This window comes from Sciurus vulgaris (genome assembly GCF_902686455.1).
Source record: "Sciurus vulgaris genome assembly, chromosome: 5".
In the NCBI taxonomy this organism is placed as follows: Eukaryota; Metazoa; Chordata; class Mammalia; order Rodentia; family Sciuridae; genus Sciurus; species Sciurus vulgaris.
In genome coordinates, this window is record NC_136465.1 from 174,888,802 (window position 1) to 174,913,849 (window position 25,048).

General features: G+C 56.7%; 1 protein-coding gene across 1 annotated transcript in view; it reads right to left on the reverse strand.

The window, feature by feature from the left end:
* TCF20 (transcription factor 20) overlaps positions 1 to 21,566 on the reverse strand; it is a 170,652-nt gene extending 149,086 nt beyond the window's left edge. Inside the window, exon 1 of the mRNA XM_079142246.1 lies at positions 21,548 to 21,566. The gene's annotated coding sequence lies outside the window, so the exon portion shown is untranslated. The remainder of the gene's footprint in view (positions 1 to 21,547) is intronic.
* Between the last annotated feature and the right edge of the window lie 3,482 nt (positions 21,567 to 25,048).

The window sequence follows — 25,048 nt, forward strand, 5'->3', positions numbered from 1 at the left end:
TCATTTCCTCGGGCAGAGGTGAAGCCAGAGGAGTTCTTCAAGGAGGAAGCAGGACCTGGCGAGGGCAGGGTGTGGGCCCAGGTGCCCTGGCAGTGCTGGACAGAGCCTGCCTACTGGAAGCCAGCCTGCATGGAGGGCTGCCCCTGCCTCCCTGTCCCAGAGCCCAGCACTGGCCCTGCACTTAGGGGCTCCATGAATGGGCTGAATGGAAGCCCCCTCCCCCAGGAGCAGACCCCCTCCCTCCTCCTTGGGGAGTAGGGCTACCCAGTCCCATTTCATCGCTGGGTAACCCTGGGAGTGTCCGCTTTTCCCTAGGCTAGGGGCCCAGGCCCAGAGGGCTAAGGGACTTGCTGAAAGCCCCTCAGCTTAGACGTCATAGTCACGAAGGAATCAGGGTCTGACTGACCCCAAAGCACACTCTTACGGATAGGAGGAGAAAGAACAAGGCCTAAATAAAGAGCCCAGACACTCACAGTGGCTGCATTATGGTGGTGGGACAATGGATGATTTTTTTCTTCTTTTCTACAATGAAAGATTATTCATACGCGCACTGCTCACTCCGTTGCCCTGTGTGCCCTGGAGGGAGAGCCTGGCTTCAGCGTCTAGCAGTGCCGGGGTCAAATCCTTGCTCGACCACTTCCTAACCAGGGACCTGGAGCCAGCTCTTTGCCCTTTTGGCCTCCGTTTTCTCATCTGTACAATGGGGACAAACGCTCCCTCACTCCAGATGAGCAGGTCAGGGCTGGCGCACAGTAGGCACGCTGTCAGTGCCAGCCTTTGAGCATCACACCCCCGCGTCCTCGCCACCTGTCCGGCCTCCAGAGGGAACTTGAGACGCCCCCACGTGCCAGACGCTGGCGCTGGGCGGGCACCAGGCCCCGGGGCGGACGCCCACCCTCCCCGCCCCCCGCCGCGCCCGCGCTGCCCCCTTACCCTGGCGGCCGGAGGGCCGGCATCGGTCCCGCAGGAGAGCCCGGGCAGCGCGGCCGGGCTCCGGAGCGCGGGGCGCGGGCGCGGGCAGGGCGCGCGGGGGCGCGGGCCGCGCGCTCCGGGCCGTGCGCCCCGCGGCCGCCGCGTCCTCGCCTCCAGCGCGGGCCCCGCGCGCCCCGGCCGGCCCGGGGGCAGGCCCTGCGCTGCGCCGCGCGGGGTGGGGGGCGGGCCTCGCGGGCCCTGGAGAGGCGCCCGGGCGGCGCGGGCTCCCGGCGGGCGCGGGCGGCGCCGCTGCGGTGGCCCCGCTGCTGAGTGGTGGGACGCGATTTACTGGCTGCAATTCCCGGCGCCCCTCGATGGCACTTAAGAGAGACCGGGAGGGAGCCGGGGAGAGCGGGCGGAGGGCGGGCGGGCGGAGGAGGGGCGGCGGGAGCCGTGCGCGCCGGCGGGGGAGGGGCGCGGGCGGGGGCGGGCGGGCGGGAGGTGGGGAGAGGCCCGGATGGAGGCGGCGGGCGGCCGCGGCGCGCGGGGCTGGGGTAGGGGGGGCCCTGCCTCCAGCCCCCGCCCACCCGCGCCCAGCCCCCCACGGGCCGGCGCCGCTGGGGGCTCAGGCCCGCCCCCACTCCAGCGGCCCACCCCACCCTACGCCTTGGGAAGACCCACTGACCCTCCTGCCCTGAGCCCCCCTGCACAGACCTCCCTGTAACCAGCCTGCTCCACCCCGTGCACCCCCATCACCGCCGCCACCAGAGATCAGGAACTCTTGGCCCACGCGCCCTATTCCAGCCTGAAGCCATGCTCAGTTTGACACTATAGTATTTTTTGTTTTTAATTGGAATTAATTCCCATCACTTAAAAATCAGGAAATTTCACATAAAAATTCACCTAACTGCTCAATTTGGAAAGGAGGAGTCTCGGTAGAAGCCTCCCTCTCCCGCGGTGCCACTTGGTAGCTATCTGGACAGAACGCCTGGCCTGCAGCTGGCCACAGTCCTCACTAGGCCCACCTGCCCGGCCCCTGAGGCATGCGCGTTCTCCCGCCAGCCTGTCATATTCCCAGGCTTTGCAGGCCCTCTTGGTGGGATGCGCACCTCTCACTCCCTTAAGACCCTCTTCTGGGAAGCCTCCGGGCACTGCCTACAGCCCCCCCAGAAGGTGGTGGCGCCTGCCCTGCCTGCCTCCTGGCTGGCTGGCACCTCGGCGGACTCTGCGGCTGCGCTGTCACCACAGGGCTGCTGCTCTCTGGCTGGATTCTCCCTCTGTTCTGGCTCCGGGCCTGGCCCACAGTAGGCGCTCAATAAGTGTTGGCTTAGAGGCAACCAAAAAGGAACGGCTGGGATTGGGATTCCTCCAGGCGGCCTGGGCCTCACTGGGTACAGGGCACTGGTCCCTGCAGCTGATGTTAGTTTTAAAAGCCCCAAATGTTCGTTCTGGGCAACTTTCACCAACCAAGAAAGCTGATGATTTCTACGCTTCATTTTTCTCCACCTTGATCCCACTGCCAAGGCTTCTGGGCCGCTGTTGCCACTGCCTTCACACTGGCATAGAATTCCTCCCAAAAGGTGCACCTGGGGAGGGCCGGGAGTCCCCACTGTGCTTCCCTGGCCCGTGTGGGGTCATTTTCAGGTTGCAGGGCCACAACATTAGAGAGTAAGAGCTGGCTGGTGCCCCAGGGGAAGGTCAGTAACCCAGGCAGCTCTGAGGAGTCTCTTAGGCTGGTGTCTCTGGTATCCCTAAATCCTGCTGCTTCCGGAGCAAAGGACAAAGCTAGGGAGCCAGGCAAGAGCCCTTTTCCAGCCACCAGAGACATCACAAGTATTATTAAGGCTTGGTCACAAACCCAGCCAACACCCTGGATCCCACTTTACAGAGAAGAAACAGGGTCAGAGAGGGTGATCTCAAGGTCAAGGCTTGTAGCGCACCAAGCCAGGAGTATGGGTGGCCCTCAGAGTGTCCGTGCCCAGAAAGGAAGTAAGACCCCCTCAGGGCCGGATCCAGAGCTAAGTACTCGTGGTGCGACAGGCCTACAATGGGGGAGAAGTAAGCACCTGCATGGCAGAGCTGGCTCAGGACAGTTCTTCCTCCTGGAGATCTGCACAACCTGGGCAAATGTCACAACTCTGTCCCCACCTCATCAACCACTCCCTCACCACAGTAGCCCTGCCAGGGGCCATCAGTGAGGGGGCCAGGAAGCAGGCCTAGCTCAACAGTCTACAACTACCTGCAAGTCACGTAACACCTTCTTGGGCCCCAGCGTGCTCATCTGTGGTGTAGAGGAACTACCCATAAAGGGTGAACAAGCCTATATGGTCTATGGGGACACAAGACCGTGGACCAGCAGGGAGGAGGGACAACCAGGAAATCAAAGTTCAAATCCAGATTTCCTGACCTCCCACCTGTGACTCGCCTGCTCAGGGCCTCTGCTGCCTTCTGTGTAAATGGTAAGAGCTGAACAGAGGAAGACAAACGGACATAAGAGACTAACAAGGCTGCCATGGGGTGATGCATGCAGAACCCTCAGCACAGCTAGACATCATAATGTTCAAGATATGCCACCTTGACCAGGGCGGAGAAAGAACAAGGGAGGAGCAGTGAGATGCACGGGCCCTGCAATGCACAGTGGCCTGCGACCACAATGCCAGCAATGCCTGTAATGCCAGGAGGTCAAGGCAGGAGGACCACAAGTTCAAGGCCAGGCTTGGCAACTTAGCAAGACTGTGTCTCAAAATAAAAAGGGCTGGGGATGTAGCTCAGTGGTAGAGCACTTGTCTAGCATGTGCAAGGCCCTGGGTTTCGTCCCCAGTACTGAAGGGAAAACATAAGGGGGAGGGGGTCCTGGAGCATCCCTGTCCCAGCTCTACTGCACCAGTTCTGCAGCCTTGAACAAGTGACTTAACCTCACTGGGCCTCAGTGACCCTGTTTGTAAAATGGGAATATTAATGACGGTCCCCACCTTGCCAGATTGTGCTCAGAATTAAATTAGGTAACTTGGGACCTGTACTTAGATCTGCGCCTGGCACTAGTAATGTTCAAGCAGCATTAGTTTGTTTCTCATTACTCAGTCTCAAGTTCAAAGAGACTCTTCTGCTGTCCCCAGGAGACCCTGGGGGTGATTTTTTTGTTCAGAAAATAATCAGACCAACCTCCATCAAATTCCACCTCTGCCTCCTGGCAGACCTCAGTTTCCTCAACTATAAAGTAGGGCATAGTAGCACCTGCAGCAGCCACCTCTTGGCACTGTGCCCAGGTATCAGCCTTCTAGTGCTTCTGGGATGAAGGGCAGACAGCTCAGTTGGGGACCCTGGCCACAACTCCAATGGCGGCCAGATGGGGTAGCACTTTGCCTTGGATCAGGACTGGATCCAGAGCTAAATCCAGGTGTAGGGCTGGTCTATAATGGAAGAGAGGTGGGCACCTGCTTTTCAGAGCTGGCACCAGATAGGTCTCACCCCTGGAGCCTGTACAACCTGGACAGTCCCCTGTCTGCAGGTCTGGGAGCCCCAGGGCTGCCTAGGTTACAGTCCTTAGTAGTAGTGATTGGTAGGTGGTTGGAAGACCAGCTGAACCTCTCAGTCCCAGGATTATCTGAAGGCCATGGAGAGGGACCTACCTGAACAGAGGAGCAAAGGACCCTCAAAGAGGCCTCTCCTGACCCACCTCCCCAGCTTTAGCAGTCCTAATTCTGCCATTTTATTGTTTCTGTAGTAACAGTCATTATTTATAGTCATCTTTATTCACCTGTGGATTATCTGTCTTCATTCTCCTTCCCCCAAGGTCCAGAAGTACAGGGATTTGGGTCTGTCTTGATCCCCGGCTGTTCTGCGGCCCAGCATCTCAAACAGTGCCAAGCACATAGTAGGTGCTCGGCAAATATTTGCCCCTTGATAAGAATTCTTAGATGGCGAAGCAGCTCCCCTTCCTGGCAGACAGCCCAGTCTAGGCCAGCTGCCGTCCCCTTATCACCTCCCACAGCTGGGGTCAGGAGGAGTCGTCCCACGCGCACCTGGGAAGCACATCACCCTCGCACAGTGCTGCAGGGCTTCTCAGGCAAGGCAGGAACCTGGGCAATCTCCTGGCTCACAGCTCATTCCAGGGCTGTCTGGTGACACAGACGGGCTCCCCCAGGCCCAGGGAGGCCCTGTTCCAGCAGAAGCAGCCTGGGACTCCCACCCCAGAGCCCAGCAGGGCTTCTTCAACCGCCCACCCCCAGAACTGGAGGGGCTTCATGGCTGAGCCCTAGGGTGTCATCTGGGGGCTGGGCTCCCACCCCTCACGTGCACATGACACTCCCCCGCTACAGTTTACAAAGTGCGTTCACAGACATTATCACGTCGGCTCCTAAACGCCCCCTAAAAACCACAATAAATCTCTCGCTCTGGCTCCCAAGCCCACCGGCTGCTGCGTAATCAGTGAGCAGAGAGGCCTCAGGGCCCAGCGCCTGCCAAAGCCGCCGCGGCGCCAGCAGGGGCAGAGGGGGGTCCACGTGGGCGGGTGGCAGGTGGCGGGTGGCAGGCCCAGCTGGGGCGCTGCAGGAGCGAGGAACAAGCCTGAGGCCCAATCCCGTGAAGGCGAAAAATGCTGTCTCAACCCAGAAGGTCTCCTGGGAGAGGGGCCAGTGGCCAGGGAGCTTTGAGGGGACAGGCTGGGGAACGTGGGACAAGAGATGGGACAAGACTCCGAAGCAGGGAGGGGATATGTAGGGTTTGTTAGCCCATAGGCACACCATCAAGGGTAGTGAGGCCAAGCCAGCACGGTGGCGCACACTGGGGTCTCCTGGGGACAGCAGGAAAGTCTTAGCGGCTCCAGAGGCTGAGGCAAGAGAATCGCAAGTTCAAAGCCAGTCTCAGCAACTTAGCACAGTCCTAAGCAACTCAGCAAGACCCTGTGTCTAAATAAATAATAAAAAGGTCTGGGATGCGGCTCAGTGGTAGATGCCCCTGGGTTCAACCCCTGGTACCTAAAAAAATGGTCCACTTGGGGCCGAGGACAGACAGCCCCAACTGGCTCCCCTCGCCACTCCCAGGTGGCAGTCTGAGCCAAAGGCGCTCCAGCAAGCCAGTCCTTCCCAGGGCTGTTCTCTCTGGACACATCCTCGCTGCCTCTGGAAATCCTGCCCTTCCCGCAGGGCAGTTCCAAAAGCTCTCTCACCGGGAGATCGGTCCCCAGGGCCCAGCCACACCTGGATTCCCTACCTGAACCACCCAATCCCTTTTCCACTTTGTTCTTCACGCCCCTGAAGGCAGGACCAGTGGCCCAGAACCACAGCACACAGGAGGGGTGTCTGTTAGTGAACAGTCACAGTCGATGATGTAAGGGGACACCCCAGCCCAGAGGGCCAGAGGCTGGACCCCCTGGGACAGCCTCCGCAAGCACCGCTTCTGTTTTCAGCCCTGCTCCCGGCCCTGGGCAGCCGCAGAGAAAGAATTCCCCAAATGTCTGAATCAAATCAGCCAGTGGCTGTGGTTGGGTTTTGTTTTTTACATTTCCCTTGATTCTCAAAGTTGTAGGAGCTCAACTTACAAACTGTAGAAAGTTCAGGAAAGTTTAAATAAGCAGGGAAAGGGAGGGCCTGGCCTGAGGGGCTGTGGCTGGCCTGGCAGGCCTGTGCCTCTCTGCCTCCCCCCCTGGGGAGGCCTCTGGCTTGACCTCTGGGCTGTGGAGGCAGACGGTCTATCACAGGGGTGGCTGTGGTCATGTCATGGCAGGCGTGGAGCAGACGACGGCTTCTCTGTGGTCACCTCTCAGAGGACCCAGAGTTTTTCTGTCAGGGCCTTCACAGGCCTGCAGGGGGTGGTGCATGGTAGGCCCTGTGAAGTGTCCGCCCTGTGGTGTCTGAGGCCAGGAAAGGCAGAAGGGGTGAGGCAGGTGGAGGTGGGGATCCGTGGGCAGATGTCCACCCTCCAAGGTGAGACCCCTAAAGTCTGGCATCCTAGTTCCTTTCCCTGCTAAGGGACTTGTGTCCAGAAAGATGCAGAATTCCTACAACTCAACCGTCAAAGGACGAACAACCTCATTTAAAAATGGGCAAAGGATTTAAAAAGAGATTTCTTCTCCAAAGAGGATGAACAAATGGCCAATAAATACATGAAAAGACACCCGGCATCATTAGTCATTAGGCAAAACCACAAGGAAATACCAGTTTACATCCACTGAGATGGTCATAATAAAAAAGACAGCAACGAGTGCTGGGGAGGATGTGGAGAAATTGGAATATCCCCGCATTGTGAGAGGTTTAAAGGGTGCTGACACTGCCGTCCATCTGTTTATCAAAAGGTGAATGGGTCACCAGGTTGCCTGGCGATTTCACTCACAGGTGTGCACACGCAAGAGAAATGAAAACACGTGTCCACACAAAAACATGGATGCTAATGTTTATAGCAGCGCTACTCATGATAGTCAAGAAGTGGGAATGGCCCAAATGATCCCTAACGGATGCACCGGCAAGGAGAGGTGGCAAGTCTGTTCGCTGGACTATTACCCAGTCGTGAAAAGGCCTGAGGTACAAATTCATGCTGCGTTGGGGATGAATCTTAAAACATTATGCTAAGTGAAAGAAGGCAGAGGCAGGAGGTCGCGTATTGTCTGATGCCATTTGTGTGAAATGTCCAAAATTGGCAAATCCATACAGACAGAAAGTAGATTAGTTGTGGCCAGGGGAAGGGAGAGAAAGGAACAGGAGTGACTGCTAAGGGGTACGGAGTTCCTTTGGGGGATGACTGGAATGTTCTGGAAGTAGACAGTGAAGATGGCTGGACAACTCTGAAGACACTAGAGCCACTGAACTGTATATCATAAAAGGGTAAATTTTATGGTATGTGAATTATATTTCAGTAAAGCTGTTTTTTTTTTTGTTTTGTTTTGTTTTTGTTTTTGTTTTTTTATCTCCACCCTTTAATCTACCCATCAGGACTCCAGGAACTAGGGGTGCCACCTCCCCAGGCTCAGTGCCTGCCCCTCCCAGTCACCATCCTGCACAGGACACAGCAGAGGCACCAGGCAGTGGGTCCCTGGGGGCCGGAACAGAACCCTGCTTCCTCCACCCCTGGGCCCACCCCTGCCCCAGGCCTGTTGCTTGGCTAGCCCTTCTGTCTGGAACTCTCTTTCCCCATCCGCTCTCCCTCTGGATCTCGGCTCACGTCCTGGACCTCAGGGAGGCCCTGCCTGACCTGCACTCCGTGGCTGCCTGTCTTCCCACCTCAACGCAGTGCAGAAAGGTCCACTGTAAACCATGGCCAGCACGTGAGGCGAGGACGAGAAGCTCAGAAGGAGGCTGAGAGCTTTAGGAGAGGGGGACAGAGGGAGTGGACATCTGCCCCCAAGAGCAGAAAACTGAGGACGAGGATGGTGGCCTGTGGAACCCAAGCACCAGAGGGATCCCTTTGGCTATTCCACAGTCGGGTGGAGGCACCAGGCCAGGAGCCGGTGGCCTTGGCCCAGGTCTGGAGAACATGCACAGTCGAGGGGAGGGGCTGAAATCCACAGTCTCGGGGAAGCACGGGGGGTGGGGGGGCCCAGGGAGGTCGTTCCTGAAGCAGGGGGCACCGCAGGAGGAGCCCTTCTAGGACGAGTCATCTGAAGTCATCTGGCACCCAAGCCGGCAGCACTACCCAGGCCCATCTGCTGGGACCTGTGGCACTTTTCATACCTGTCCCCCTGGACACCCCACCACTTGAGGTCAGATCTCACCCCCTACCTCGCCAAAGCAAGGGCCTCTCTGGCCTCCGCACCTCAAACAACTTTCCTCTTCTCATTAATCCTCCATCTGCCAGTCCTTGTCTCAGCCCATCTTCGGTGCCCGCCTCCTCCCTCGGGCACAGCTGAGCCTCCGGCACACCCAGTCCCTCAGCAAAGCCCATAGGTGGTCTGCAGCGGCCTCCTCTCCCCCGCTGCGCCCTCCCCGCCTAGTCCAACGCAGCGCTAGAGGGGTCCTTCTGAATGGGGTGTCCAGGAGGCCTGGCCATCAGGCCCCGTTCCTCTTGGGGCTCATCTGCTACCACCTCACTCCCGGTCTTCCGGCCCTGATTGTGCCAGGCCCACTCTGGCTCCCCGCTCCCCCTTTGCCACCGCCCAGGGACCCCCTCCCGGCTTTCTGCTCTGCCCAGAGCGCCCCTTCCCCGGGGCCATCCCCCTCACCCCTGCCCATCTGCCCGAATGGCAGGCAGCGAGACCCCGCCTGGAAGCCTTCCCTGTCCGAATTCTCAGCACTTATGGCTCCTGATCACAATATGTCCCTTCCCCGTTAGCTTCTTGTCCATCTTCCTCGGCTAGAGAGTGATCTCCATGAGGACAGGGGTCTTGCCTGCCTTGTCCACTGCTGTGTCCCCAGCACTGAGTACAGGGCCTGCAGGACACCCAAGGCCCTGCAGGAATGTACAGAAGGAATGAATGAACAAGTGGACACACCGCCCCAGGGTCCAGCTTTGGCCCCCTGGACTGGCCTGCCCTAGGTCCCAGGAGAGTTCAACTGGTCCAGGGCCACCTTGATCCTTGTCCCCACCGCTTGAGCACACTGGGCACCTCCTTCCGCCTGCCTTTCTTCCTCCCTTCCTTTCTGTGCTAGGATGGAACCCAGTGGCATCTGACCCCTGAGCTACATCTCCAGTCCTCTTTTTTTTTGTTTTTGTGAGACAGGGCTTCACTAAGGTGCCCAGGCTGGCCCTGAACTTGCCATCCAAAGTAGCCTCCAGAGTAGCTGGAACTACAGGGTGTGCCACCAGGCGGGCTCCACCAAGCACCACTCTAGAGTCCTCCACCAACCCGACCGGAGAGCCCTGCCCAAGGGCCACCTGCCTCCTCCTGCTGGCTGCTGAACAGCACAGTCACAGGTGCCTCCCGTGCTGGACGAGTCCAGTGGGAGATCACGAAGGGCAGGGGAACCTGCTGGTTCAGAGCCTTGTAGGCAGCGCTTTCCAGCCAGCCCAGGTGGAGCCTGTCATGGGCTCCTGAGGGCCACCAGAAGCTAGGGACGCCGAGCCCTTCTGCTCTCCCCTTGAGTCCTCTTTGCTTCTCCTCCCAGGTGAGTCCCACATCCAGCCTGGTCAGGCAGAGAGTGGTTGAGGGACTGTGAGGCCACTCAACAAATAGGGAGAAGGCCCAGAGGGCATGGCTCGCCCAGAGGCCCCGGTGCCCCTGTCCGATGACCCTGGACAGGCAGTGCTGGTTCCTCCCATGCCAGTCACTGGGCCAGAGTGGGAAGCCCCTGAGCCCCATCCCACCCCCCGGGTGCTGACAGCCCAGAGTCTGAGGCCAAGGAATCGCTGGGCAGCGTTTCGCAGGACTTTGGTGGGTTCTCAGTGGTGAAGACGGTCAGAGCTGGCACTGACCTGCAGACAGGGCTGCAGGGACATGCCAGCTCCAGAGGCCGTGTGTGCGTGTGCTGTTCACATGCTGCACGCACATGCATGGCACAGGCTCGTGAACTGACAGGTCACTCTAGGCTCCCACATGGACACCCCTCACCCAGCACTCTGGGGGTGAACTGGAGGTGGACAAGGGCACCAAGAGGGAAGGAAGGGGGTCTGGGCCATCAGCAAGGGCCATAAGAGGACCGAGTCCCACCCAAGAAAGTCAGCCAGACTGAGGTGCCATGCCTGACGAGTGCTCCTTAGACAGGCAGCCTCGTCTCTCTAGGCCTCAGTTTCAGTCTCTGCAAATTGGTCTAAGAATCCCCAGGTCACAGGGTGGTCAGCATCAAACAGGATGATGTGGGAATCCAATACGTGATTGTTATTTAGATTGTTAGTTTCATTAGGGATCACACTTGAGCAGAATGGGCTGCCTGTTCCTTCTAGAAGCAATCACCGAGACACCCCCCCTCCCCAATTCCATCTTACCATGAACTTGGCACCAGACACAAGGGGACTCAAGAATTATAATCACATGATGTGCATGGACATGTGTGTCCCAGCTGGTTGACTTTCTGAGGCAGCGTGGTTTGCTACATTAGAAGCCCCACCTCATTTAATGCCCCAGAGAACCTTGAAACTGGGGGCTGCTACTGTCGCCCTGCAGAGAAGGAACAGAGAGGTGAAGAAATATGCCCAGGGTCACCCAGCAGGCATACAGCAGGGCCAGGGTTTGAGTCAAGGGTCTGCCCACCACACCTAGGACAGAAACCTGCACAACCTGGTCATCGATGGCTCAAATGGAGACAGCATGTGGGGCTGAGGGTATTCTGGGGAAGGAGCAGCCCTGAGGCTGTGGCTCAGGAAAGGACTAACAGGAAGGAAACACCAGTGATCAGGACCTTAAAGACATGAGGGCTTGGATAGGACAAGAAGAGGAAGGCCAGGCCAAGCAGGGAGGACAGGCTGTGCAAAGGCCCAGAGTGGGAGAAGGGAACCTCACCTCAGGCCTCCTCTTGCCCAGACCCTGGCCCCGCCCTCCTAGCTGATGCAGATCTCAAAGGTCCTTGAACGTTCTTGCTTTTACCTATGCTGTTTCCTGTTTGCATGCTGTTCCCCATACTCTTCTCTGCTCCAGGATCAGTGGTGGCAGGGAAGGATTCGAAAGCAGGACTGCTAGACTCCCAATCATGTGACTGACCCTCTTCACAAAGAGGGAGAGAACTAAGCCTGGAAAGATCAAAAGTAGAGAGAGGAATGAAGGGGCCAAGGTTAGGACAGAGCCAGGATGTGCCTAGATCTGGACTGCTGCCCAGCCTGGGATCCCCCATCACACTCCAGGCCTCCAGAGCTGGGCCATGGCAGGACGTAGAGAATGCCCACTGACTTTGGGATCCCACAGTCCCAGTTAGAACCCCAGTTCTGACACTGCTTCTCCCTGAGTTCTGGCTTTCCCTCCTGCAAAAGGAGACCATACCTTAAAAATTATTCAAGCATGTGTAAGGAAAGCCCCTGGCACAGAATGGGTGCCCACAAAAGCAACGTCTGGAGAAAAGTGATGGAGCCCGTTGGGGCAGGACTCCTGCTCTCTGGGTCCTGGTAGCAAACCATTTCCTAGCCAGGAAGCTCTGAGGGCTCTGGCCTCAACCTGGTGGGGCTGTGGTTGGAGTACGTGACCTTCTTGTGAGCCCTGCCTCCCCTGGAGGCCAGGGTTGGTGGAGGCCCACGTCTACCTGCAAAGGCCTGCTTTTGCAAAACTCACGTGGAAACTCCTGTTACTCAAGGTGCTTGCCTGGCCCAGCCCAGGTGACACAGGAGACCGGGAGACAGATGTGAGGGACCAACGTGCCCAGGGCCTGGACACCCCCTCTCTACAGGTAAGGAGGAAGGTGGGGCTTGTGACAGGGGCTGCTCTCCAGGGGCAGGGCTGCTGTTGGAGGCAGCCCCACCCTGACTCTGCCCTCTGGCAGTTATCGGAGACGCTCAGAGGCACAGCTGGGTGCCTCGCAGTGATGACTCCTAGAGAGTCTCACAGCTGGGAATTAAGAGCCCCATCTTACAGATGTGGAAACTGAGGCTTGGAAAGTCACAGAAACCTGTTACTGCCCCTGTGACCTTAATCTCCCACTCCTCAAAGGCAGAGGTTGCTTGAACTTCACCTGTGACTGGCAGCTCACCCCAACCAAGACTCCACCTCGGGCGCACCTGCTAAAGAGCTCCTTGTAGCCTAGGCTGAAGTTGGCTCCCAAAACTGTCACCACAGACCTGAGTCTGCACATGGAGCCAGCCACTCTGTCCCCAAGACAGCCTTCAGAGAGTGAACACAGCAGCTGTCCCCAGGAGGACATCCCCAGCTGAACAGAGAAGGACTCAGTTGGCCCACATACCTCCCTCAGGTAATGGCTCTTCTCTGAGCCTCAGCTTCCCAAGTGTAAAACAGGGACGACAATAGTCCCTGGTGCAAGGGGGCGGCCTTGTGACCTTAAGGAGCTCATGAGCCCAGACCATTCATTGCAGAAGCATCTGGAGTCTTCAGAGAAGCCCTCACCAAGGGGAGAGGCTCCGAGGGCTTTCCAGAGACCGGATGCACCTTCCCCAAAGGAGGGAGCGGCTGTGTGGAGGGCAGCTCCTCGGGGAGGGCCTGACCGTGAGCCTGCCACAGGCAGGATGCTGGCTCTCCCCGACCTGGCATGCGCTCACCTGGCCCACCCAAAGGATGTGGCTCAGTCTTGCCAGAGGACGGCAGGGCTTGGGGCCAGACAGGGTCAAGCCCTTCATCTGCCACTTCTCAGCTCTGGTGAGTGTAGCCGTGTCTGTCAGGTCTGTGGTGCTCAGCAAAGGGTGAGGCCAAAGCTGGTGGCCCATCACGCACAGAGCTCAGCATGCCCCTGACCTAGGCCCTGCCTGGGACAGCCAGACCCCCCTCACCCCCGTCTTCCCTGCTCACTGAAGGAGGGACTGGAGAAATGCAGCCTGGGAGAAGGCGCCCGTGTCTGCACATCCTGCGCCCCCTGGCAGATTCCACGCTACCCTCGGTTCCTCCAGGCAGGAGTCTGAGCCTCTCCCAGAGGGAGCACAGTGCAGCAGGAAGGGGACTGTCAAAGTCCACTGCCAGGACTGCTAAGAGCATCGAGTCCCTTTCTGGGGAAACTGAGCCCTAGCAGGCAGGTGAAGTGTCCAGGATTACGTGGCTGGAGGGGGAGAGCGAGGATTCCAGCCTAAGCCTCTCTGCAACCCAGGGGCCATCCACCACGGAGCTACAGCCCCAGCCCTTCTTATTTTTTATTTTGAGACAGAATCTAGCCAAGTTGCTGAGGACCTCACTAAGTTGCTGAGGCTGGCCTGGCCTTGAACTTTGGATCCTCCTGCCTCAGTCTTCCCAGTCTTTGGGATTACAGACAAGGCGCCACCAAGCTCCACTTCTCCTTGCACCCGTCCAGACAGCTCCCAAGTCCTTCCTCTTCCCAGGCACTGGCCCTGCACCTCCCTCCTCGGGGCCTCTGCTCACCCAAACCCCAGCCTAAACACATGCTCACGTCTCCACCCACCGGGATCTTTCGATCTCTAAGCCCCTGTCCACCCAGTGAGCGCCTGGAGCTCATTGTTCACCTGTCCATCAGACCCTCAGCCCCATCCGACTTCTCTTCACCTTTGAGGCCACCTCGTGTATGTCCCCTTCTTCAGGAACCCCTTCTAATGGGCTGGACCTCTTGGGTCTCCAAGCCCACTCCTGGACACCACCCTACTCCACCTATTTGTGATTTCTTGCTCAGAGTTAGTCTCCCTCCTGCCCCTGGGGCGAGGGCTCTGTGGACAGGGCAAGGGGTCTTGCTCAGAACCCAGCACAGGAACTGGCACAGTCCAGATGTCCATTACCTGTTGCCCCTCACGTCCTTCCATTCCACACTTTTAATGGAGCACCTGCCCTCTGTAGGAGTGAGAAGACAGACAGCCCTGCTCAAATGCAGGTCACCTTCTGGTAAAAAACCGTATGTACAGGGGGCTGGGCTGAGGGTCAGTGGTAACGCACTTGCAGAGCGTGTGTGAGGCACTGGGTTCGATTCTCAGCATCACATAAAAATAAATGAATAAAATAAAGGTCTATCAACAACTGAAGATGTACAGGAGGAGATATATATGTACAGGAGGAGGTCAAATGGCAATAAGTGCCATGAGAGCAGTGGAGTGGGACAGTGACCCGGGAGGATGGTAAAGGAGGGTCTCTCTGCCCAGGTGACCTTTGATCAAAGCTCTGACAGAAGTCAAAGGAGTGATGTCAATACCAGAGTGAAGAGAGCACTGGGGAGAAGGAACAGCAGTCGCAAGGTCCCAAGGCACACGTGGTATATGGGAGGAACGGCCATTCGCGAGGCGGCAGGGGTGGGGAATGGAGGGCTGAGTGGGAAAGAGCCACAGCCAGTCAGGACTGTGCTCTGACCCTGGAGGAGCTGGGAGCCACTGCAGGGTTCTGGGCAGAGGAGCCCAGGATATGACTTTGGTTCCAACAGGATTGCTGTGTGAAGAATGGGCTCCCAGGGGGTATGAAGGAAGCAGGGAGACCGGGGAAGAGGTGACCACACCTGTCCAGGCCTGCAGTGGACATGAGGGGAAGGGTCAAAGTGCTGATACATTCTGTAAGTTAAGCCAGTGGGACGCGCCGATGGCTAACAGTGCCGGTGCAGGGGAGACAGGGAGACCGAGGCTGCCCTCGAGGCTTTTGGCCTGAGCAAGCGAATGGACGGCCGAGGTGATGGGGAAGGCTGGAGGCGGGCAGGCCGAGGAGGGATTTCACCAGCGCAACTTGTGACCAGCTGAGGTGGAGCCACCCCACACTCACCCCGTGGAAACATGGCAGAAGGCAGTGGCTGGACAGGTCTGGAGTTTGGAAGAAGGGTCCACACCAGTGTGGCACCTGCCCCACAAGCTCCCAAGTCTTGCATATAGCAGCTCCTCAGTCCAGGCCTCCCGACTGGCCTGCAGGGCCTCTTGGGGGATGCAGAACTGGCCACATCCCAGTTCCTGGCCTCCAGGTAAAGAGGACAAGGGACCCAGGGACAACCTGGAGAGCCACACTGGGAGAAGCAGGAGGAGAGCAGGGAAAGCCTTGGCTGATGGAGATGGGCATCGCAGGAAGGCCGGTGCCCGGCTTCAGGGTGAGGAAGGCCCAGTGCAGCCAGGCTGGATGCACACGAGCCCCAACCTAGTTCCTGTCAGGGCTCTGGGGCTTTGGCGATGTACCTAACCTCAGAGGTCTCCGTGGCTGCCCCTGCAAAGCAGGAGTGTGTTCCTTTCATGGGTGGGTGTTAGAATAAAATGAACTAATCTGCATAAAGGGCACAGAACAAGTGGTGGCAGGTGTTCAGTTAGTGTGATCTACCCACTAGTATTGTGTCCAAAGACAGTGGTGTGCCCAGCTGCCGGGGACCATGGATGGAGCAAGGGAGGGAGAACAGCCTGTGAGACCCAGCTCGAGGCTCCTGGAAGTCTAGCTGAAGCGGGAGACTTTGTTCCCTTTGGGCAATGTGGAGCCACAGAAAGTTCTGTGTGGAGGAATGAAGGGATGTTCCCATCAGTCCTGGATTATCCTCTTCCTGTGCTCAGCTTGACACGCCCCCTCCCAGCCTGGTCCCACGTGGCCCTGCCTGCTGGGCACAAGGAACATGTCATGACATCTAACACATGGTGCACACTCGCTATATTCCAGGCCTCTGAAGCCATTGATCCTCTCAGCAGCCCTGTGTCTGAGCTGGGTCCTATTATTACTCTGGTGTGACAAATGAGGAAACCAAGGCACAGAGACTGTCACAAAGATCAATGGCATCATGCAGATAGCAGGTGGCAGAGCCAGGATGCAAAGCCAGACCGTGGACTTGACTCCAGAATGCACACAGCCTCTCCCAGCTCTGGGACTAAGGTCAGGGCCCACTGACAGTGGCCAGCACCCGTGTCCTGTGGCACACAGCAATGCTGGTTCTCTCAGCAGGCAGTGGGGTCATTCCTGTCTGTAGACAGAGAAGTAGAGGTGGAGAGACTTGTCTAGGGGCCTGCAGCATATCCACAGTACAGCTGGGACTCTAGTCCAGGGCTGGGACACACAATGTCCACGCTGGGGCTTGTCAGGCATAAGACAGAGACATCTGAGCTTCCTTAAGCCTGAGCCTATTCCAGGGTGAGGTGGATACTGAGGCCCCTCAGCCTGGGACTTTTTTACTTTTTGCCCCCTTTTGAAGGGGACACAATGAATGACCCTCCCAGGCTACCCTGGGGCTTGTGCCATGGGTCTCTCTACTTCTGCCCCTCTCCTGAACTCTCCTTTCAAAGGTTTTTCATCTCAAGAAGTGCCCTGGCCTACAGGTCCCTGTCCCTACCCTGCAGACATGTTGTCACCCCTCAAGTCCAAGCCCCACTAGAAGAACTCCCGAGAGCTTTGCAACCAGGAAACCCAGCAGAGGGAAATACAATGTTTGCAGACCTAGCAGGTCCAAGGTCACTCCATAAAAATGGATTCCTGAAAAAACATAAAGCAGCAATTTACCCTGAGAATTTTATTGGCCTTAAAAAAAAAAAAGCTATCTCGTTTGAATAATGAAGAGCGAGAAACCCTTCCTAGTACCTCCTTTATTAGTGAATAAGGACACACACAGTCAACAGAAGCAGAGCATTCCTGGGAAGCCCCAGGTCCGATTTATTAGCCATTTTGTTTTAAAAAACCCCACATTTCTATTAAAAGAGGACGATGTCCAAACAGCTTGTTTTTAAGAAAACTGTCTAGAATACAGGGCGAGACTTAGTTTTTGCTTTTGTTTTTTTAATTTTTTAAACAAAGCTCCCGCCCCGACTTCACGCCCGCCCCTCCAGCCGGAGGGGAAGTGATTTCCGAATCCATCTGATCTGTCGGATTTCTTTGTGGCATCCACTTCATCGCTCAGCAGCCAGCCATGATGTCATAAGCCCATCAGATTTCCGGGAGGGGGAAAACGCCGGGGAATTGGAGAGAATGGATGTTTCTTACCCGTCAGGAGGGCGGGGGAAGGGGCTGGGTGTGTTTGGGAGGAGAAGCCTGGTGTCTGGCGGGAGAAGAGGGGCAGGCTCCGTGTTTGTGATATTAAATGTCAGGCAGAAACCTGAAAAGCCCAGCCACCCAGATGTTTTCTCAATATCCAGATGTCTGGCACGGAGCAGACCGTGCCCCCCCTCCCAGGGGGCGCTCGACATTTCGGCGTGGACCTCGGGTCTCAGCAAGCGCACTGCCAGGAGCTGAACACCCTCGGCTGCCCACCCTCGGGTTTGGAATTTTTTCCCTCAATCTTTACACATGGATGACAGGAGTAACTAGGTCCAGATTTTTTAAAGCTGTTGAAGCAGTGATTTGAAAAGTTCAGTCCTTGGAAGCGGCTTGCACAGAATCCTCTATGTGAGCCAAAAAGGAGGGAAAAATCCCCAGCCAACACACACACAAACATATGCGGCTCCGAAGCCACAGGACTTAAAACCCCAAACAGAACCAGCCAGTCTGAGCACAAGGACTCAGACCCACACGGAGGAAGAGAGCCTCCCCCAGGAGCCGGCTCCCCCAAATCAGAAAACACGAAGCAGCTTTGTTCTTCCTGACAAAGCCCCTCGCTTCCAAGGCACCGCAGTTGCCAACAAAAGCACCGGGTAGAACTAATTTACACTCCGCTCCAGGAGTCGTAAAGTACAGGCATGGAAACGGCTTTGCCTGGGAAGCCCTCCCCACAGCTGGCAACGGGGACCCCCCAAGCCCGGGGAGCCCTGCAGGCTGCAGACAGGCAGGGTCCTGGCCTCCTGGTGGCCTGGCCACGCACCCCGCTGAGGCCACTCCTAGACCTGTGACATCACAGCTAATTGCCCCTGAAAATGAGCCAGGAACTGCAGGCCCCTCAGGGCCACAACCCTGCGACTTCACAGGGGGCCTGAAGGCAGCTGGGGAGGGGACAGCTCCAATTAAAACTTGGTGCTTGGATAAGAAGAAGAAAAGGTGGCCAAGGGGGTGAGGGGACTCTGCATCTGGGAGAGGGCAGGAAAGGGTGACGGGGGCTCCAGACTAGGGGTGGGGGACTTCCTTCAACAACCCCTATGTTTTACAGATGAGGAAATCGAGGCCTGGGGTGGCTGAATGGCCCGCCCAAGGTCATCAGGTTAATTAGCTGGACAGCCAGTACTAGGGAACAGAAGACACAGGTCTGGCACCACAGGGCTCTTCCTTGAACGTTATCTAATTTAATCCTCGAAGCACCCTATGAGGGAGAGATTACCATTAACCCCAGCATCCAGAGGAGCCAAAGGAAGTGCAGAGAGGTTAAGTCATGTGCCCAAGGTCACACAGCTTGTCATTAGCAGAACTTGGCCTGAACTTCTGCATCACCTGATTCTGAATCCAGTGCTCTTTCTGCCGGGAGGCGGGAGGGAGGCAGTCGAGGTTTAACTGGGAGCAGTGAATCTGATTTAAATACATATTTAAAATGCTGGTGATCCCCACAGAACAGAAGGGAGTAAATCATTGCAAATTAATTTTTTTAAAGCCATTCCAGGCAGGAGGGCTGGCTGGCCGGGTGGGTGGGTGGGGAGGCTGCTTTTATTCTGTCCCTGCCAGAGCCTGGATAAAGCATGGAGACGTCTCTCTAGCCGTGCGTGGCGGCAGCTCAATCCCCTGAAGTGGGGCGGGGTGGAGGGGGGACGTGATAAAAGCTTTGTCGGGCATCTGTGAGAGCATAATCTGCCACAGGAAAGGTGCCAGGCGCACAGGTCTGACGGAGCCAGGGGAGGGAGACATTCAGAGTGTATAGAAACCATGAAAAATAAAAATAAGAGTTGGTCCCTCTGAGCTGATTCCTACTTTCCAGCTCAGAGTTTCAATGAGCTGTGGGTCACCTGAGCAGTTATTTGGGGCCCAGAGACCTGGCTCCAGTTCTGAGGGGTGCCACTCAGGGTCCCGCCTGCCCAGGATGTGGGGAGGCGAGGCCATCCCTGTGGCCCTGTACCGTGCCACCTGGAGGGCTCCCATTGGCACCACCTTCTCCCAGGGCAGTGCTAGAAGGGCACAGACTCCAGGAGCTGGACCAGAGGGGAGGGGGTAGGCCGCCTGAGCTCAAAGCCAAGATAGGCGCTCTTCCTGGGCCTTGCCCCACAACGCCACTCTCTCCACACAGGCAGACCAGGCCTGCTGATCTCTTTCACTTTGTTTCTCTGAAGGACAAACGGGGTGTGGAACCCAGGCCTCAGGCCAGGGAAGAGGAAAGAAAGTTTCTGCCATCTGGACACCTGGCCGGGCTGAGCAGCTCCTGTTTTTCTGGGGAAATCCTACCCATCTTTTATGCCCTTTGCCTCCCACACACCCAGAAGCAAATTGGCTCCTGCCCTCAGGCGCTTATGACTGATGGCAGACAAACATTTACCAAGTAAGGACACAACAACGTCCACAGAGGGAGTGGTCCCAGGCTATAGGAGTCCATCAGAGTGGAAGTGTCAAGCTTGAGAGAACAGAAAGTCTTCTTGGAGCAGGCGACACTGGCCCTGGGTCTGCAGGGTGAGGAGCATTCACACCTCTGATTCTGACATCCACCCAAGGCTGCCCCTCCTCCCCAGGTCCTGTTCCCTTCTGACTGTGTGTTGTCCATCTTCCATGTCCCTGCACTGGGCCGGAAGTCCTGTGAGGCAAGAGATGTGGTCCATCTTATTTGCTTGGATTTGCCAGTGCCTAGCACATAGTAGGTGTTTCTAAAGTTTTTTCATACTGGGGACTGAACCCAGGGACACTCTACCACTGAGTTACAGCCCCAGCCTTTGTAATTTTTTAAATTTTGAGACAGGGTCTTGCTAAATTGCCCAGACTGGCCTACAACTTGGCCTCCCCAGTAGCTGGAACCACAGGAGTGGGCCAGCTCACCAGTTTCAAAGTGGGTATTTGTTCATCCAAAGAGCAAACACATACAAAAGCCTTGTAGTAGGCTGAGTCCCAGAGGCAAGGAGAAGGAATGGAGGCAAAGGGCACAGAGGGTGAGGGGAGGTGAGACTGAGCCTCTCCAGGAAAGGGACATGGTCATTGTAGGTGTCTCCCAGACATGAGGCACCTACCAAGGAGCTCCTTTCTACCATCCCTGTAGCAAAAACGGGGTAGGAGTTTCCTTCCCCTATGGGAGAGAGTGTCACATAAGACCCTCCCCACCCTATCTGCTGAGGCAGAGCACTCTGGGGACAAAGCAGCATCACTTTCCCAGCACTCTCTGTGGCTACCTTTCCTCCTCCATTCATTCCCTGGCTGCCCATCTAGAGAGGTCCCAAGCCAGGGCCTCCAAGCACCCCACCCCTAGGTCCATCTGCATACACCCCATGCCTGGCCCCCTTTCGCCTGAGGAAGGCTGGGTGAAAGGAGACAGACGGCTGGTGGTAGTCCCCTCTGATTTCCAGCGTGGGATGGGACACCAAGTTGGCCCATCTGCCTCTGATTTCCCACACGTGCGACGCAGACACCTCAGGCGCCCAGCCAAGCCCGCAGGATGGAGCAGGAGTTTAGTGAACCGGTTCAGAGGACTCAAAATGAATGCCCTCTGGTCTTGCTCTGGGACTCCTTCACGGCCAACTCCTCCCATCTCCGCCGCACAAGAATTCCAGCGGCTGCATCTGGGGCTGGGTTTCACCCAAGGCGCCTCCGCCCGGGGAGGGTGCCTGAGATGCGACAGGTGAGTTCCGTCGGGACCCCGCGGGAGCGGGGCCCGGGCGCGCGCCCAGCACTGCCCGCGGCGAGCCGGTTCTGCGCACTCCAGTAAACTTTCCGCGTCTGGGACCCGCGGGCGTCTACACCTGCTCGCGGTTCCCCGGCGCCTCAACCACAAGCGCGCGGCTCCACGGCTTCATCTGCCCCCAGGTCGCTGGAGCGTGCCTCAGCCATGGGTCCGCGTCTGCACAGACTCACCAGCCGCGTTACCCGGACGGCCAACCTCAGCCTTGGGGAACAGTCCTGACCACCTCCAGATTTTGGAGGCGCCTCAGGCTGCACCACCTCTGCTCGTCCACACCGCCTTGGCAACCATCAGGTCGCGGAAGACGCTTCAGCTTAGGGGCTGCGTCTACACCGCCGCGGCCATCCCCGGGTCATGGGAGATGCCTCAGCTCAGGGGCCGCGTCTACACCGCTCAACGCTCACGAGACCCTTCAGAGGACTCAGACCCCGCGACAGCTGCTCTGTGGGGGTGATGCCCGCGATTTTCTCCCGGTGCCCCACATCCCGGGCGAAGCCAGCCGGGCTGCTTACCTTTGCCCTCGCCCTCACGCTCCCCTCCTGGCTGTGCCGTCTCTTTCACACATTTCGCAATATTGTCAGTGGCCAAAAGAAATGCTATATATCCTCCTGCGTCCACGTGGCTGCCCTCCCCAACCCCCTTCTCCGCCTTTTTCGTCCTTTAGGACAATACTCGGCCCCAGCGGCCGGCCGCTGGCCACGGGGCTCCAGGCAGGCGCGGCCGGCCACGGCGGGGCGGGGCTCGGGGCGGGGCCGGGGCGGAGAGAGGGCGGGGCGGAGGAGGGGCGGGGCGCGCCGGCCCTGGCCGCCCTCCCCCGGGAAACCACAGCCTGAGACCAAGGCTCCCGTTCCAGCTCATGATTGGCCCGCCGGCCGGCAGTGCTGGCGTCTGATTGGCGGAGACGAAGAAGGGCTCAGGCCGTGGTGGTGGTGGTTTGCAGATTTCCTTCTTCAAGGCCTTTCTTTCTTGCGGTCCCCTTTGCTCTTCGGGGCCCTCCTGAATTCTGCGGCGTCTTCCTCTCTGCTTGCGTGCTCCCCACCATAACGCTTAGTACCACCCCGAATGTAACTGCGTTTTTGTCCTTCTCTGCCAACGAGCACTTTGATTACTGGGTTTATACTGCCCACTACTATCTGGTATCCCCAAGGTCCTGCATATAGTAAGTGCTTAAAACGTTCGTTGATTAAATTAATAAGTTAATGGAAAATGTGTATATTTAGAGCTTTTTTTCCCCCAGTACTGGGAATTGGACCCGGGGGGGGGGGGGGGTGCTCTACCACTGAGCCATATCCCCAGTCATTTTATTTTTTATTTTGAGACAGGGTCTTGCTAAGTTGCCCAGGCAGGCCCCAAACTTGTGATCCTCCTGCCTCAGCCTCCCGAGTTGCTGAGATTACAGGTGTGTGCCACCTTGCTCCATAGAACTACCTTTAATGCTACCAACATCACTTGGGGAAAAGAAAGTGCAGGAAAAATGCAGTCACCTGCGAGGAAATGGCTGAGCTGATACCAGGACGTACTGCAAGACTGGACCCCAGTTTTCTACACAGAGATGCCATGTGGAGTGTGGGAGCCCGTTTCTCCTCTACTAAGAGTGTTGGAAGAGGGCAGAAATGGGCTATTTCAATGAAGGTGCTGTGTGTATCCAGCACAGTGCTTGGCAGTATCAATTAGCCCATGTTAAAATCCTAGTTCCCCTTCATGGAAACCCAATCCCCAGCTCAAATCACGGGAAAGTTAGAAGCACCCTGCTCAACCCAGGCTACATTGCTGGTCTCTGACAGTGGGCTTGTGGGAGTCAGGAGTTTCCAGGTACAGGGGTGAGGACTATCACGGAACAAACTGACTTGAGCAGGAATACTGTTCTTTGGTTGTGATGTTCTTGGGAATCCCCTAAGTGGGTCCTTTTGATTGAGTGGTGGTATCTGAAATGGAATGGATGGAGAGGGCTTCCTCTGATGAAGGAGTATGTCAAGCTGCTCCTGGGGAGGGGCTGGAGAGGGTTAATTGGCCAGAAAAATGCTTTCTGAGATTTTGTCTCCTACACAGTGGGCAGTCAGAGACAGGCATGGAGAGGAGCTGGCTTGATAACAGATGAATGAGTTCTCCCTGTGTCTGTGACTCTACATGGCCTTCTTACAAGGACACCAGTCATTGGATTCAGGGCCCACCCTAATCCAGTGTGATCTGATTTTAAGTTGATTGTATCTGCAAAGACCCTGTTTCCAAATCAGGTTACATTCACAGGTACCCATGGTTATTTTTCAACCCTCAATGAGGCAAGAACATTTGGATCTGAGAACAGAGGAGCAGAGCCCCCGAGGCTGCCCAGGGTGGATCACCTTCCTCGCTGCCCACTGTTCTCTTGGGCTTCCTTACCTCCAGCTCATTGTGGTCCCAGCACCTGGCAGCTGCCTGAACAGCAAAGAGGAAGGCAGCCTGGGATATTTGGCCTTCTGAGGTCTGCCCTTGGACTGGCCCAGTCCAGCTTGGTACCCTGAGTAGGGCCCTCCCTGCCTGTCCCTCACCCCCCCCCCCGCCCCGTCTGCCTGGTCCCCACCCCCGCCACATCCGAGATGGACAAGGACAATAAAAGCTATTTCACAAGCAGCTGGTGATTAATCACCAAGTTAATTAAATAGGCAGTAATTGCACTCCAATTCAGAGGAAGGAATGCTGTCTTGGGCTGGAGTGGGTGGTCAGCTTAGGTCCCCCTGACAAGGTGGAGCCAGAAGACAGGAAGGGTTTGAAAAGGCAGGAAGAGAAAAACAAGTCGCATTTTTGAAGAGTGGGTGCTACTACCAAACGGAAATGGGTGTTTGTTGAGTTGCAGGGCTAGGTGGTTACGCGCCTCTCTGTACTTGTGCATGTCCGAAATATTTCATTAACAACAACAACCCTCCCCCAAAAGTCAGGGGGTGCACGGTTAGAATTTCCCAACTCTAGTTTGGGATTTATAAATGGGCCCAAAGGACAGTGTGCCTCACTTCACACAAAGGAGAGGGCCTTAAAATGATGTGTAAATTGAATCCCGTTTGCCCGCCCAGTACATCTTAAGGCCGCTGATGCTCTGTCTTCATTTCTGATTGATTTTCCCTGGCAGAGGCGCCAAATTCTTTGCTTTAAGTGTCAGGCTCTCTCTGTCAAGTAGTTAATGACCTATAAAGCACTTAAAATGTACTGGAGGAGATGCTATTTGGAGGCACCCCACTGCGTATCCTCTCCTATTGTCAGTAATCACCCCTCATTTATTTGCTCTTATTGGTTTAGAATTTGCTATCAGGTTTCCCTAAAGCTGAGCCCACCAGGAAGGGTCCAATACTCTGGAGGCCCAGATGGGTGCTAGGGTTGCTACCCAGGAGCAGCGGCAGTGGGGGTGGCCTCTTTTCTGAAGAGCCCTTCAGTGTGGGTTCCCTGGTCAACTCTTGGCTGCATGGTCCCTGGCTCTGCCTCTCTCCAGCTGAGTGACCTTGGGCATTCACAGTACCTTTCCAAGCCTCAATTTCCTTATCCACAATGCCTCAGAGCTGGTGCCTGTCCTTGGGCAATACCCAAGGCTAATACCAGCCTAAAAAGGTCAGTCCTGGGAGCAAGAGAAGAGACCCAAGTTCAGGGTGATCACAGAAGCCATGGCAGAGACATGGTTAACTCCAAGATCAAGTTGGCAGGAAGCATACCCAAGGAGCAGAACAGGGGAAGTGACTGAGCAGAGGGTGAGGAGAGCTTCCCAAAGAGAGCTGACTAGGTTCCCCCAGAAGGAAAAGCGTATTAGCTTTCTGTGGCTCTGGAACCAATTACCACAAACGTGGTGGCTTAAGACAACACACATTTATTCTCTTACAGTTCTGGAGGCTGGAAATGCAAAACAGTTTCAACTGGCAAAAACCAAGGTGTCCGCAGGCCACGCTCCCCCTGAGGTTTTAGGAGAATCCGTTTTGTTGCCCTTTCCAGCTCCTAGAGCTGCATCCCCTGGCTACAGTCCCTTCCTCCATCTTCACACCCTGCAGTGTGGC